Source organism: Macaca nemestrina, chromosome 6 (assembly GCF_043159975.1).
Source record: "Macaca nemestrina isolate mMacNem1 chromosome 6, mMacNem.hap1, whole genome shotgun sequence".
Taxonomy (NCBI): Eukaryota; Metazoa; Chordata; class Mammalia; order Primates; family Cercopithecidae; genus Macaca; species Macaca nemestrina.
The window spans coordinates 90844073-90857927 of NC_092130.1; the positions used below are offsets into that span (position 1 = coordinate 90844073).

Consider the following 13855-nt stretch of genomic DNA (forward strand, 5'->3'; position numbering starts at 1 on the left):
ATGGGAATAGATTTAAACAAGACATAGCTCAATAATGCACAATTTCAGGAAAGGTCAAGTGGTATAAATGACAAGCACACTTTAAATACTGACAGTCAGAAATCTTTTGCCAAGTGTCCAAATAGTTTGATTCTAACCGAAACACAGAGATTGTCAAATCTGTCTAGCATGTGTCCTGGTAAAAGTGCCTTTCAATACTCCTACAGAAGATTCGTTAGACATATTCACTGAGCCAACATGTTGTCTAATATGTATAACAAATTAGGTCGTCTCAAGTTCCACTTCCAAAGCATTAGTATGAGGCACCCCGGTTTTACTGAATGCAACAGTAGTTTCTATGACCTTTGGAGTCTTTGAAGAGCAGCTATATTTTAGGACAATACTTCTCCAACTACAAAAGTTTCTTGCTTTTAAATGCTTCATGCCGGTTTTGTCTCATAAATTATACTATATCTTCATATTTCATTCCACCTTCAATTAATGCTAAGCAACAAGTACTGGAGCTCTCTGAAGGCCTGCAACACAATGAATAGCAATACAACAACCAGGTTCTTCAGGAAACTTAATTTTTACAATACTTAGCCAGTCATCAACCATCTAGCTGAATAGTGGTGCACCATCATCAAAAGGCCAATCGAGAATATGGATACGTTCTTTCTCCACAAGAGTAGTGTCGTAAGTTGCTTCACATGCTCTCGCTATTGTGGTAACTCCATAATTCTTAAGTTCCTCTATAAATTTGTTTAAGGTCACATTAATTGGAGGGTGTATAATAAGAAATCTCATGTTCTTGTGTGTGGTTTCCACAGAAGCTGGGCAGTTCACTCAAATCATGTTAATTTAGTTTAAAAAAGAAAACATTCAATAGGTTTATGAAAGAATTTTAAAATGTCAGTACAGAAATGATGCAATGAAACTGAAGTCTACTTCAATATACTCCACTTGAAATTTTCAGTGCTTTGAATATGAAGTTGTAAGTAATAATAAATGAAATGAACCGCCTTAACAAGAAGCAGTAGTTCTTCAATCCAGTAATACTGAGGCAACAGAAAGGAAGGGCACTGAGGTTTACCCCATCTAGGTGATAACTCTTGTAAAATGCTCTGTGGGTCTCAGTTTAACACCTCTGTGTCCAGGATAACCATTCTTATGGGGCGTTCCCTACAGTTCACTTGTCTGCATAGAGGTGGCTGTGTGCCTGGTAGTAATCTCTGCCTGCCCTTCAGAAACTCTGCCCATGTGTGACTGAGAACACCACAAATCTGAGGAATATGTTTACTCATTGAAGATTGTGGCCTAATCATACAGCCGGTCCTCACACGGTCCTCACAGGCCACAGCGGTGGCGTTGGTTGCTGGGCAGTTGGGGGGAGGGGGGCAGTGGTAGTCGCAGGGTGGTGGGAGCCCCAAATTCCTTCTTTTAAAATCATAAGTAATAGGTTTTCAAATCACTATGGCCAAAAAGAAGGTTGCATACGAACGTCAGACTTCTTGAGAACAATATTGGATGATGTGTAATAAAACAATGCAGAAATATCTCCAGAATCTTGACTGTAATAACTTTGAACCCACAGTCATAAACTAGCAAAACTAAAACCAAAGGAAATAAAAATATATTTATAGATAAAGTATAGTGTTAGTGACCATATCTGTTATTTGTAGAAAACAGAAAAAACTTGAACATATGCTCTAGCAAAATGAGAAAGGAATTCTAAAAAGATGAATAATGGAAAACAGGAGCTTCCATTGAAAAAAAACAATCCAAGAACAAATGGGCAAGCCCCTTTAGAAAGCAATCAGTAATATGTAAAACATTTTTTTAGTACTATGATAAATAATGTGGATAATGTCATCAGTAGTGTGAGAAAATTTTGTGCTGCTTCTGCCAAGTAGGAAAAGGTCAAAGTAATCAGAATTTTTTTTTTTTTTTTAAAAAGCTGCGCAAAACGCTGTGATCCAAATGAACCAAAATGCAAATGCAACGTGAGTTTTAGTGCAATAAAATGTAATATATTTAACTTAAAAATAGATTACTCTTTTTAAAATGTTGCAGTATCTGTGTGAAAATTAGACCTTCTTCTTTATGCTTATGCATTCTTCCCTATGCATTGTTGTGTTCTGTAATTAAAAAAAACTTACATTAACAATATAAATGCTCTCTGTTTTTCATTTTAGAATCAAAATATTGCAAAACGCAGACATTTTAAATTTTATTGGAGTAGGAACTGTAAATTTGATAAATCTTATCAATGGATTTTAGTCGTCTGAGTATCTGAAGTTAGAAGTCGAATTGGGGAGAATTTGGGTAGCTAAAAGTAGGGGTATTAGCGTTCATTTGTTTGTTCGTTTGTTTTTCATCTTATGAAGCCTGAGATCCAGTCTTTCTGTCTTTATTTAGAGAAATAAGAAATACAGATTTAAGCATATCACTTAAAATTAGAGGATAAATGTATGAAAAACAAAAATAATTTAATAAAAGGTTTGGAAAAATAAAAGAAGTCTCACAAGGCAGAATTTCTTATACTTCACAAGAAGTAAATAGAAATAGTCTAAAGTTGATAAATCAAGCAGGAAAAATAAAAGATTTTTTTTTAGAATTTCATTGAAAATTCCCATAATTGAAATACAAAGCGTTAAATGTTGTTAAATCAGAAGAGTGATACAGAAACTGGGTAGGAGTAATATGAATTTTGAGTTAATTCTGTGGTGTACTTGTTTGAATTTTTTTCTTTTTTAAAAACATAGATTTAATTCAAATTTTTTTAGGGTGAGTTTTCCTTGGAAAATATATTATTTCTGTTAAATATGCCACTTATTTTAACTCAGAGCTATGATCTTGTTTAAAAATAATATTGACAAAAATGACTGCAGAACATGTGAATAGTGGTATATAAATATAAGAAACTATATATAGGAATATAAAAAAGACTAGAGGATATGTATGCTTAAAAATTTGAACATATTCTGGGGCAAACTCTTGTTTTTCATCACAATGATAATTAGACTACTGGATTAAAAATATTTTTTGCAGTTATTTTGCTATTAACTTGGCTATCATAACAAAAATAAATTAATTTATAATAATAACAAGCAATTATGTTAATTGTAATTTTTACCAGTATTATAAAATAAATGGAAAAGAACATGTTGGATTTGGTCATTTTTAAATTATTTGCTTAAAATTCAACATCTTTTCCAATTGCACAAATTAAACAATTGAAATTCAATGTGGAGTAAAGAAAACTAACTGAGAAAAAAATAAATCAATTTGATAATGTCACAGTTTTCTTTATTATACTTGTAAGGCTCAATAAGACAAGTCTTGCGTTCACTTGACAAAATTGAGTACACATGTACAAGTATGATTTTTATCCATTAAATATGTAAAACCTTGCTCATGACATAGTGCAATATATTTCATTTTCATTTCTTCTCAGTTCTCTGCATGAGGCTTGATCACAATGAATTAAGGACAAGCCAATCAACACTGAACAGAACAATAGTAAGATACAAACAGATGTTTTATGGAGTTATTTTGTTTCTAAATATTCTTTACTGAGTACTCCTGAAAAAGCAGATAGCAAACTGTACCTATTAAGACCTATAAACTATCAGTAAAGTATGTTACAGTGAAATAAATTGCTGCACTTCTCAAATAATCCCCTGTCACTCCCCAAATGACAAAGAATTATTATACATCTGTGATGTATAACATAATATACACACAATTAGATTCACATTTTTGTTTATACAATTAATGTTTATTCAGAACCTGCTAAATAACAGATTCTGTACAAGTTGATGACTATATATTAGTGACTACAGCAACTCTATAGGTGAAAATACAAACACGTGATAATCAATTTTAATAGATATTATGAAGAAAACAAATCTCGTGCTGAAATGTTTAATAGTAAGGAAAAGTGTCTAGATTGCTAGCCAGGTAAGGCTTTCCTAAGGATATGATGCTTACCGCAAATCATGAAAGATGGAATCTATCTAGTCATATAAAAATGAGATGATGCAAATGAGTGGAAAATGAATTGTAGGCAAACTGTCAACATATGACAAATCTCTGCGGTGGGAGGTATGTTGGCATCTTTGGTGAAGTAAAAGTAAGTTGAGTCCAAAAAGAAAACAGTTTTGTATATTTAGGCAAAATATATGAACCGTTATATAGAGTATGTGTTTTCTATAGCTTGTATGTCTATGTATGTGTATATGTGTCTACATAATAAATATTGAGTGTTTCTATTAAGATTTTTTTACATTTGGAATTCAAAGTTTATTTATTCTTACCTTGAATGTGCGCAATTGCACTGCAATTTCTCTTTCTCTCTTCTATTAATGATAGACTATATGTTATTATTGTTACCGACATTTATTTTGTAGCAATAGAAATAGAAGAAACCTTTAATTTGAATCAAACACTTTTTAAATTTGTTCTACCTGTCATTGTTAAGACTTACATATGTTTACAGAGCAATTACTTGGTACCTAATACTTTACACAGTGCTATTATTTAATAATATAAGTGTAACCCAGAAGAAACTTTAGGAGCTAGAACAAATGGGTGGATGAAATAACAAAAATGGTAGACTGACTAGTGCTGTAGGTGTTAACTATCGTCAAGTGGATGCAGGATTTTAAAAAACACAAAAGCAATGTCTGCTTTTATTGAAAAATACTATGGTTTACTGATTCTTAGAGCCTGGGAACTTTTGTATAGTCAAGACAAGTATCTCCTGAGTAAATCAAGTGAGATTGTTTTCAAGTCCATATCATCCTACCTATTATAATTAGAGGGCATGATTCTGTAAAAAAAGTAAATAAATTAAATCCCAAACTAGAAAATGGCAGCATTTGTTATCTGGTTGTAGTCATGTTATGATTTGGCCTGGGTCATAAGCAATGGTCTCCTTTGCTGCCTTAATTATTTTCTCGTTTATGTGAAAGTTTTCTAGCTCACACAATATGTTTCAGAGAGTGGAAATTTGATTTGATATTCTTACAAAGCAAACTTTGGTGCTAGCTTTGGGGGAAAAAACGACTGAAAGCTTGGAAATAAAACAAATTTGCATAATGCTATAAAATAGAATCATTCGTATTATGGATATGACTTTTTAAAGTACAGACATCATTAACAACATTTCTTGGAACTATATAATATCACGAAAGTTTCATGTGTATTTAAAGCCCAGAAGCAAAAAAAGTAAAATTTTTAAAATAATTTTTTAAAATATATTCTGGAAAGGATTATTTTTTAATAACAAATGTACAAAATCTAACTTTAATTATGGAACACTTTCCATTTTACATTTCACTGTAACTTCTTTTTTTTTTTTTTTTTTTTGAGATGGGAGTCTCACTCTGTCGCCCAGGCTAGAGTGCAGTGGCGCCATCTTGGCTCACTGCAAGTTCCGCCTCCCAGGTTCATGATATTCTCCTGCCTCAGCCTCCTGAGTAGCTGGGACTATAGGCGCCTGCCACCACACCCGGCTAATTTTTTGTGTTTTTAGTAGAAACGGGATTTCACCACGTTAACCAGGATGGTCTTGATCTCCTCACCTCGTGATCCACCCACTTCGGTCTCCCAAAATGCTGGGATTACAGGCGTGAGCCACTGCACCCCACCAGTAACTTCTGAGGAAGGCCCTAATAAAACAAATCTGTTTATAAAGAACTAGATTCCTGCTGTCTGGGCAGGGCATCTCTGGGGGGGGAAAAAAAAAAAAAAAAAAAAGGCAGCAAGCCCAGACAAGGACTTATAGATAAAACACCCATCTCCTGGGGACAGAGCACCTGGGGAAAGGAGCAGCTGAGGACGGAACTTCAGCAGACTTAAAGGTCCCTGCCTGACAGCTCTGAAGAGAGCAGAAGATCTCCCAGCACAGCATTCGAGTTCTGATAAGGGACAGACTGCTTCCTCATGTGGTTCCTTGACCTCCGTGTACCCTGACTAGGAGACAACTCCGTGTAGGGGCCGACAGACACTTCATACAGGAGAGCTCTGGCTGACATCTGGTGGGTGCCCCCTCTGGGAGGAAGCTTCCAGAGAAAGGAACAGGCAGCAATCTTTGCTGTTGTGCAGACTCTGCTGGTGACACCCAGGCAAACAGGGTCTGGAGTGGACCTCCAGCAAACCCTAGCAGACATGCAGCAGAGGGGCCTGCTAGAAGGAAAACTAACAAACAGAAAGGAATAGTATCAACATGAACAAAAAGGACACCCACTCAGGGACCCTATCCGAAGTTCACCAACATCAAAGACAAAGGTAGACAAATCCACAAAGATGGGGAGAAACCAGCTCAAAAAGGCTGAAAATTCCAAAAACCAGAATGCCTCTTCTCCTCCGAAGGATCACGACTCCTCACCAGCAAGGCAACAAAACTGGATGGAGAATGAGTTTGACGAATTGACAGAAGTAGGCTTCCGAAGCTGGGTAGTAACAAATTCCTCTGAGCTAAAGGAGCATATTCTAACAGAATGCAAGGAAGCTAAAACCTTGAAAAAAGGTTAGATGAATTGCTAACTAGAATAACCAGTTTAGAGAAGAACATAAATGACCTGATGGAGCTGAAAAACACAGCACAAGAACTTTGTGAAGCATACACAAGTATCAATAGCCGAATCGATCAAGCAGAAGAAAGGATATCAGATATTGAAAGTCAACTCAATAAAATAAAGTGAGAAGACAAGATTAAAGGAAAAAGAGTGAAAAGAAACAAACAAACCTCCAAGAAACATGGGACTATGTGAAAAGACCAAATCTATGTTTGATTGGTATACCTGAAAGTGACAGAGAGAAAGGAACAGAATTGGAAAACACTCATCAGGATATTATCCAGGAGAACTTCCCCAACTTAGCAAGGCAGGCCAACATTCAAATTCAGGAAATACAGAGAACACCACAAAGATACTCCTTGAGAAGAGCAACTCCAAGACACATAATTGTCAGGTTCGCCAAGGTTGAAATGAAGGAAAAAATGTTAAGAGTAGCCAGAGAGAAAGGTCAGGTTACCCATAAAGGGAGGCCCATCAGATCAACAGCAGATCTCTCGGCAGAAACCCTACAAGCCAGAAGAGAGTGGGGACCAATATTTGACATTCTTAATAGAAAGAATTTTCAACCCAGATTTTCATATCCAGCCAAACTAAGCTTCATAAGTGAAGGACAAATAAAATCCTTTACAGACAAGCAAATGCTCAGAGATTTTGTCCCCACCAGGCCTGCCTTACAAGAGATCTTGAAGGAAGCACTAAACATGGAAAGGAACAACCTGTACAATCCACTACAAAAACATACCAAATTGTAAAGACCAAAGACACTATGAAGAAACAACATAACTAATGGGAAAAATAACCAGCTAACGTCGTAATGACAGGATCAAATTCACACATAACAATATTAACCTTAAATGTAAATGGTGAAGTGCCCCAATTAAAAGACACAGACTGACAAATTGGATAAAGAGTCAAGACCGGTCGGTGTGCTGTATTCAGGAGACCCATCTCACATGCAAAGACACACATAGGCTCAAAATAAACTGATGGAGGAAGATTTACCAAGCAAAGGGAAAGCAAATAAAAAGCAAGGGTTGCAACCCTGGTTCTCTGATAAAACAAACTTTAAAGCAACACAGATCAGAGAAGACAAAGAAGGGCATTTACATAATGGTAAAGGGATCGATTCAACAAGAAGAGCTAAGTATCGTAAATATGTATGCACCCAATATAGGAGCACCCAGATTCATAACGCAAGTTCTTAGAGACCTCCAAAGATATGTAGACTCCTGCAAAATAATAGTGGGAGACTTTAACACCCCACTTTCAATATTATACAGATCAACAAGACAGAACATTAACAAGGATATCCAAGACTTGAACTCAGCTCTAGACCAAGCAGACCTATTAGACATCTACAGAACTCTCTACCCCAAATAAACAGAATATACATTCTTCTCAGCACCACACTGCAATTATGCTAAAATTGACCACATAATTGGAAGCAAAACACTCCTCAGCAAATGCAAAAGAATGGAAATCATAACAAGCTGTCTCTCAGACCACAGTGCATTCAAATTAGAACTCAGGATTAAGAAACTCACTCAAAACTGCACAACTACATGGAAACTGAACAACCTGCTCCTGAATGACTACAGGGTAAATAATGAAATGAAGGCAGGAATAAAGATGTTCTTTGAAATCAATGAGAAAAAAGACACAACATACTAGAATCTCTGGGACACACGTAAACCAATGTGTAGAGGGAAATTTATAGCACTAAATGCCCACAAGAGAAAGCAGGAAAGATCTAAAATCGACGCCCTAACATCACAATTAAAAGAACTAGAGAAGCAAGAGCAAACAAATTCAAAAGCTAGTGGAAGACAAGAAATAACCTAGATCAGAGAAGAACAGAAGAAGATAGAGACATGAAAAACCCTTCAAAAAAATCAATGAATCCAGGAGCTGTTTTTTTTTTTTTTAATTAATTTATTATTATTATACTTTAAGTTGTAGGGTACATGTGCATAACGTGCAGGTTTGGTACATATGTATACTTGTGCCATGTTGGTGTGCTGCACCCATCAACTCGTCAGCACCCATCAACTCGTCATTTACATCAGGTATAACTCCCAATGCAATCCCTCCCCCTTCCCCCCTCCCCATGATAGGCCCTGGTGTGTGATGTTCCCCTTCCTGAGTCCAAGTGATCTCATTGTTCAGTTCCCACCTATGAGTGAGAACATGCGGTGTTTGGTTTTCTGTTCTTGTGATAGTTTGCTAAGAATGATGGTTTCCAGCTGCATCCATGTCCCTACAAAGGATACAAACTCATCCTTTTTGATGGCTGCATAGTATTCCATGGTGTATATATGCCACATTTTCTTAATCCAATCTGTCACTGATGGACATTTGGGTTGATTCCAAGTCTTTGCTATTGTGAATAGTGCTGCAATTAACATACGTGTGCATGTGTCTTTATAGCAGCATAATTTATAATCCTTTGGGTATATCCCCAGTAATGGGATGGCTGGGTCATATGGTACATCTAGTTCTAGATCCTTGAGGAATCGCCATACTGTTTTCCATCATGGTTGAACTAGTTTACAATCCCACCAACAGTGTAAAAGTGTTCCTATTTCTCCACATCCTCTCCAGCACCTGTTGTTTCCTGACTTTTTAATGATTGCCATTCTAACTGGTGTGAGATGGTATCTCATTGTGGTTTTGATTTGCATTTCTCTGATGGCCAGTGATGATGAGCATTTTTTCATGTGTCTGTTGGCTGTATGAATGTCTTCTTTTGAGAAATGTCTGTTCATATCCTTTGCCCACTTTTTGATGGGGTTGTTTGTTTTTTTCTTGTAAATTTGTTTGAGTTCTTTGTAGGTTCTGGATATTAGCCCTTTGTCAGATGAGTAGATTGCAAAAATGTTCTCCCATTCTGTAGGTTGCCTGTTCACTCTGATGGTAGTTTCTTTTGCTGTGCAGAAGCTTTTTAGTTTAATGAGATCCCATTTGTCAATTTTGGCTTTTGCTGCCGTTGCTTTCGGTGTTTTAGATATGAAGTCTTTGCCCATGCCTATGTCCTGAATGGTACTACCTAGGTTTTCCTCTAGGATTTTTATGGTATTAGGTCTAACATTTAAGTCTCTAATCCATCTTGAATTAATTTTCATATAAGGAGTAAGGAAAGGATCCAGTTTCAGCTTTCTACTTATGGCTAGCCAATTTTCCCAGCACCATTTATTAAATAGGGAATCCTTTCCCCATTTCTTGTTTCTCTCAGGTTTGTCAAAGATCAGATGGCTGTAGATGTGTGGTATTATTTCTGAGGACTCTGTTCTGTTCCATTGGTCTATATCTCTGTTTTGGTACCAGTACCATGCTGTTTTGGTTACTGTAGCCTTGTAGTAGAGTTTGAAGTCAGGTAGCGTGATGCCTCCAGCTTTGTTCTTTTGACTTAGGATTGTCTTGGAGATGCGGGCTCTTTTTTGGTTCCATATGAACTTTAAAGCAGTTTTTTCCAATTCTGTGAAGAAACTCATTGGTAGCTTGATGGGGATGGCATTGAATCTATAAATTACCTTGGGCAGTATGGCCATTTTCACGATATTGATTCTTCCTATCCATGAGCATGGTATGTTCTTCCATTTGTTTGTGTCCTCTTTTATTTCACTGAGCAGTGGTTTGTAGTTCTCCTTGAAGAGGTCCTTTACATCCCTTGTAAGTTGGATTCCTAGGTATTTGATTCTCTTTGAAGCAATTGTGAATGGAAGTTCATTCATGATTTGGCTCTCTGTTTGTCTGTTACTGGTGTATAAGAATGCTTGTGATTTTTGCACATTAATTTTGTATCCTGAGACTTTGCTGAAGTTGCTTATCAGCTTAAGGAGATTTTGAAGTCAGGAGCTGTTTTTTTGAAAGGATCAACAAAACAGATAGACTGCTAGCCAGATTAATAAAGAAGAAAAGAGAGAAGAATCAGATAGATGCAATAAAAAATAATACAGGGGATATCACCATCAATGCCACAGAAATACAAACTACCTTCAGAGAATGCTATAAACATTTCTACACAAATAAACTAGAAAATCTGGAAGAAATTGATAAATTCCTGGACACATACACCCTCCCAAGACTAAACCAAGAAGAAATTGAATCCCTGAATAGACCAATAACAAGTTCTGAAATTGAGGAAGTAATTAATAACCCAACAATCAAAAAATGTCCAGGACCAGACAGATTCACAGCCAAATTCTACCAGAAGTACAAAGAGGATCTGGTAACATTCTTTTGAAACTATTCCAAACTATAGAGAAAGAGGAAATCCTCCCTAACTCATTTTATGAGGCCAGAAAAATCCTGATACCAAAATCTGTCAGAGACACGCCAAAAAAAAAAAAAAAAAAAAAAAAAGAAAGAAAGAGAAAGAAAAAAAAAATTAGGCCAATATCCATGCTGAACATTAGTGCAAAAATCCTCAATAAATTACTGGCAAACTGAATCCAGCAGCACATCAAAAATCTTCTCCACCATGATCAAGTCAGCTTCATCTCTGGGATGCAAGGCTGGTCCAACATACACAAATCAATAAACATAATCCATCACATAAATAAAACCAATGACAAAAATCATATGATTATCTCAATATGCAGAAAAAGCCTGTGACAAAATTCAATAGCCCTTCATGCTAAAAACTCTCAATAAACTAGGTATTGATGTAACATATCTCAAAATAATAAGAGCTATTTATAACAAACCCACAGCCAATATCATACTGAATGGGCAAAAACTGGAAGCATTCCCTTTGAAAAGCAGCACAAGACAAAGATGCCCTCTCACCACTCCTATTCAACATAGTATTGGAAGTCCTGGCCAGGGCAATTGGGCAAGTAAAAGAAATAAAGGGTATTCAATTAGGAAAAGAAGAAGGCAAATTGTCTCTGTTTGCAGATGACATGTATGCATATTTAGAAAACCCCATTGTCTCAGCCCAAAACCTCCTTAAGCTGATAAGCAACTTCAGCAAAGTCTCAGGATCCAAAATCAATGTGCAAAAATCACAAGCATTCCTATACACCACGAATAGACAGAGAGCCAAATCATGAGTGAATTTCCATTCATAAATGATACGAAGAGAATAAAATACCTAGGAATACAACTTACAAGGGATTATCTCAAGCTATCTATATGTGAAGAACCTCTTTAAGCAGAACTATAAACCACTGCTCAATGAAATAAGAGAGGACACAAAAAAATGGAAAAACATTCCATGATCATGGATATGAAGAATCAATACCATGAAAACAGCCATACTGCCCAAAGTAATTTATAGATTCAATGCTATCCCCATCAAGCTAACATCAACTTTCTTCACAGAATTAGAAAAAAAAAAAACTACTTTAAATTTCATATGGAACCAAACAAGAGCCCACATAGTCAAGAAAATCCTAAGCAAAAAGAACAAAGCTGGAGGCACCATACTACTTGACTTCAAACTGTACTACAATGCTACAGGAACCAAAACAGTATGGTACTGGTACCGAAACAGATATATAGACCAACGGAATAGAACAGAAGTCTCAGAAATAACACCAAACATCTACAACCATCTGATCTTTGACAAACCTGACAAACAAGCAATGGGGACAATATTCCTTATATAATAAATGGTGTTAGGAAAACTGGCTGGTCATATGCAGAAAGCTGAAACTGGATTCCTTCCTTATACCTTATACAAAAATTAACTCAAGACGAATTAAAGACTTAAACATAAGACCTAAAACCTATAAAAACACTAAAAGAAAACCTAGGCAATACCATTCAGGACATAGACATGGGCAAAGACTTCATGACCAAAATACCAAAAGCAATGGCAACAAAAGCCAAAATAGACAAATGAGGCCTAATTAAATTAAAGAGCTTCTTCACAGCAAAAGAAACTATCATAAGAGTGAACAGGCAACCTACAGAATGGGAGAAAATTTTGCCATCTATCCATCTGACAAAGAGCTAATATCCAGAATCTACAAAGAACTTAAACAAATTTACAAGAAAAAAAACAAACAACCCCATCAAAAAGTGGGTAAGAACAGACAATTCTCAAAAGAAGGTATTTATACAGCCAACATACATATGAAAAAAGCTCATCATCACAGGTCATTAGAGAAGTGCAAACCAAAACCACAATGAGAAACCATCTCATGCTAGTTAGAATGGTGATCATTAAAAAGTCAGGAAACAACAGATACTGGAGAGGATGTGAGAAATAGGAATGCTTTTACACTGTTGGTGGGAGTATAAATTAGTTCAACCATTGTGGAAGACAGTGTGGCAATTCCTCAAGCCTCTACAATTAGAAATACCATGTGATCCAGCAATCCCCTTACTGGGTATATACCCAAAGGATTAGAAATCATTCTACTATAAAGACACATGCATACGTATGTTTCTTGCAGCCCTGTTCACAATACCAAAGACCTGGAACCAACCTAAACGCCCATCAGTGATAGACTGGATAAAGGAAATGTGTCACATATACACCATGGAATGCTATGCAGCCATAAAAAAGGATGAATTCATGTCCTTTGCAGGGACATGGATGAAGCTGGAAACCACAATTCTCAGCAAAATAACACAAGAAGAGAAAACCAAACACCACATATTCTCACTCATAAATGGGAGTTGAACAATGAGAACACATGGACCCAGGGAGGGGAACATCACACACTGGGGTCTATAGGGGCGGGGGCTGTGGGAGGGATAGCATTAGAAGATATACCTAATGTAGTCAATGGGTTGATGGGTGCAGCACACCACCATGGCATGTGTATACCTATGTAACAAACCTTCTCATTCTGCCTAAGGCCCCCAGAACTTGAAGTACATATATATATATATATATATATATATATATAAAATATATATATAAAATATATATATATATAAAGAAATAGCATAGGATTATGCAAAAAAGAACTAAAAAATTAACCATATACATCTTCTGGATCACATGTTTGATAAATAACTTTGATATTTTTCATGTGTTTGTGTTTCACCATGGATATATTTTTCAACTTTTGCATTACATTGATTTCCAAAAACAGGTATAGATTCTACTAATGGAATCAAACTAGAAAATCAAAGGTGCCGGGCGCGGTGGCTCAAGCCTGTAATCCCAGCACTTTGGGAGGCCGAGACGGGCGGATCACGAGGTCAGGAGATCGAGACCATCCTGGCTAACACAGTGAAACCCCGTCTCTACTAAAAATACAAAAACTTAGCCGGGCGAGGTGGCAGGCGCCTGTAGTCCCAGCTACTCGGGAGGCTGAGGCAGGAGAATGGCG

The 13855-nt window shown here is 36.4% G+C and overlaps 1 pseudogene; it reads right to left on the bottom strand.

Annotated features, from left to right (window-relative positions):
• Positions 1-313: 313 nt before the first annotated feature.
• LOC105475023 (protein tyrosine phosphatase type IVA 1 pseudogene) lies at positions 314-834 on the bottom strand (annotated as a pseudogene).
• Between the last annotated feature and the right edge of the window lie 13021 nt (positions 835-13855).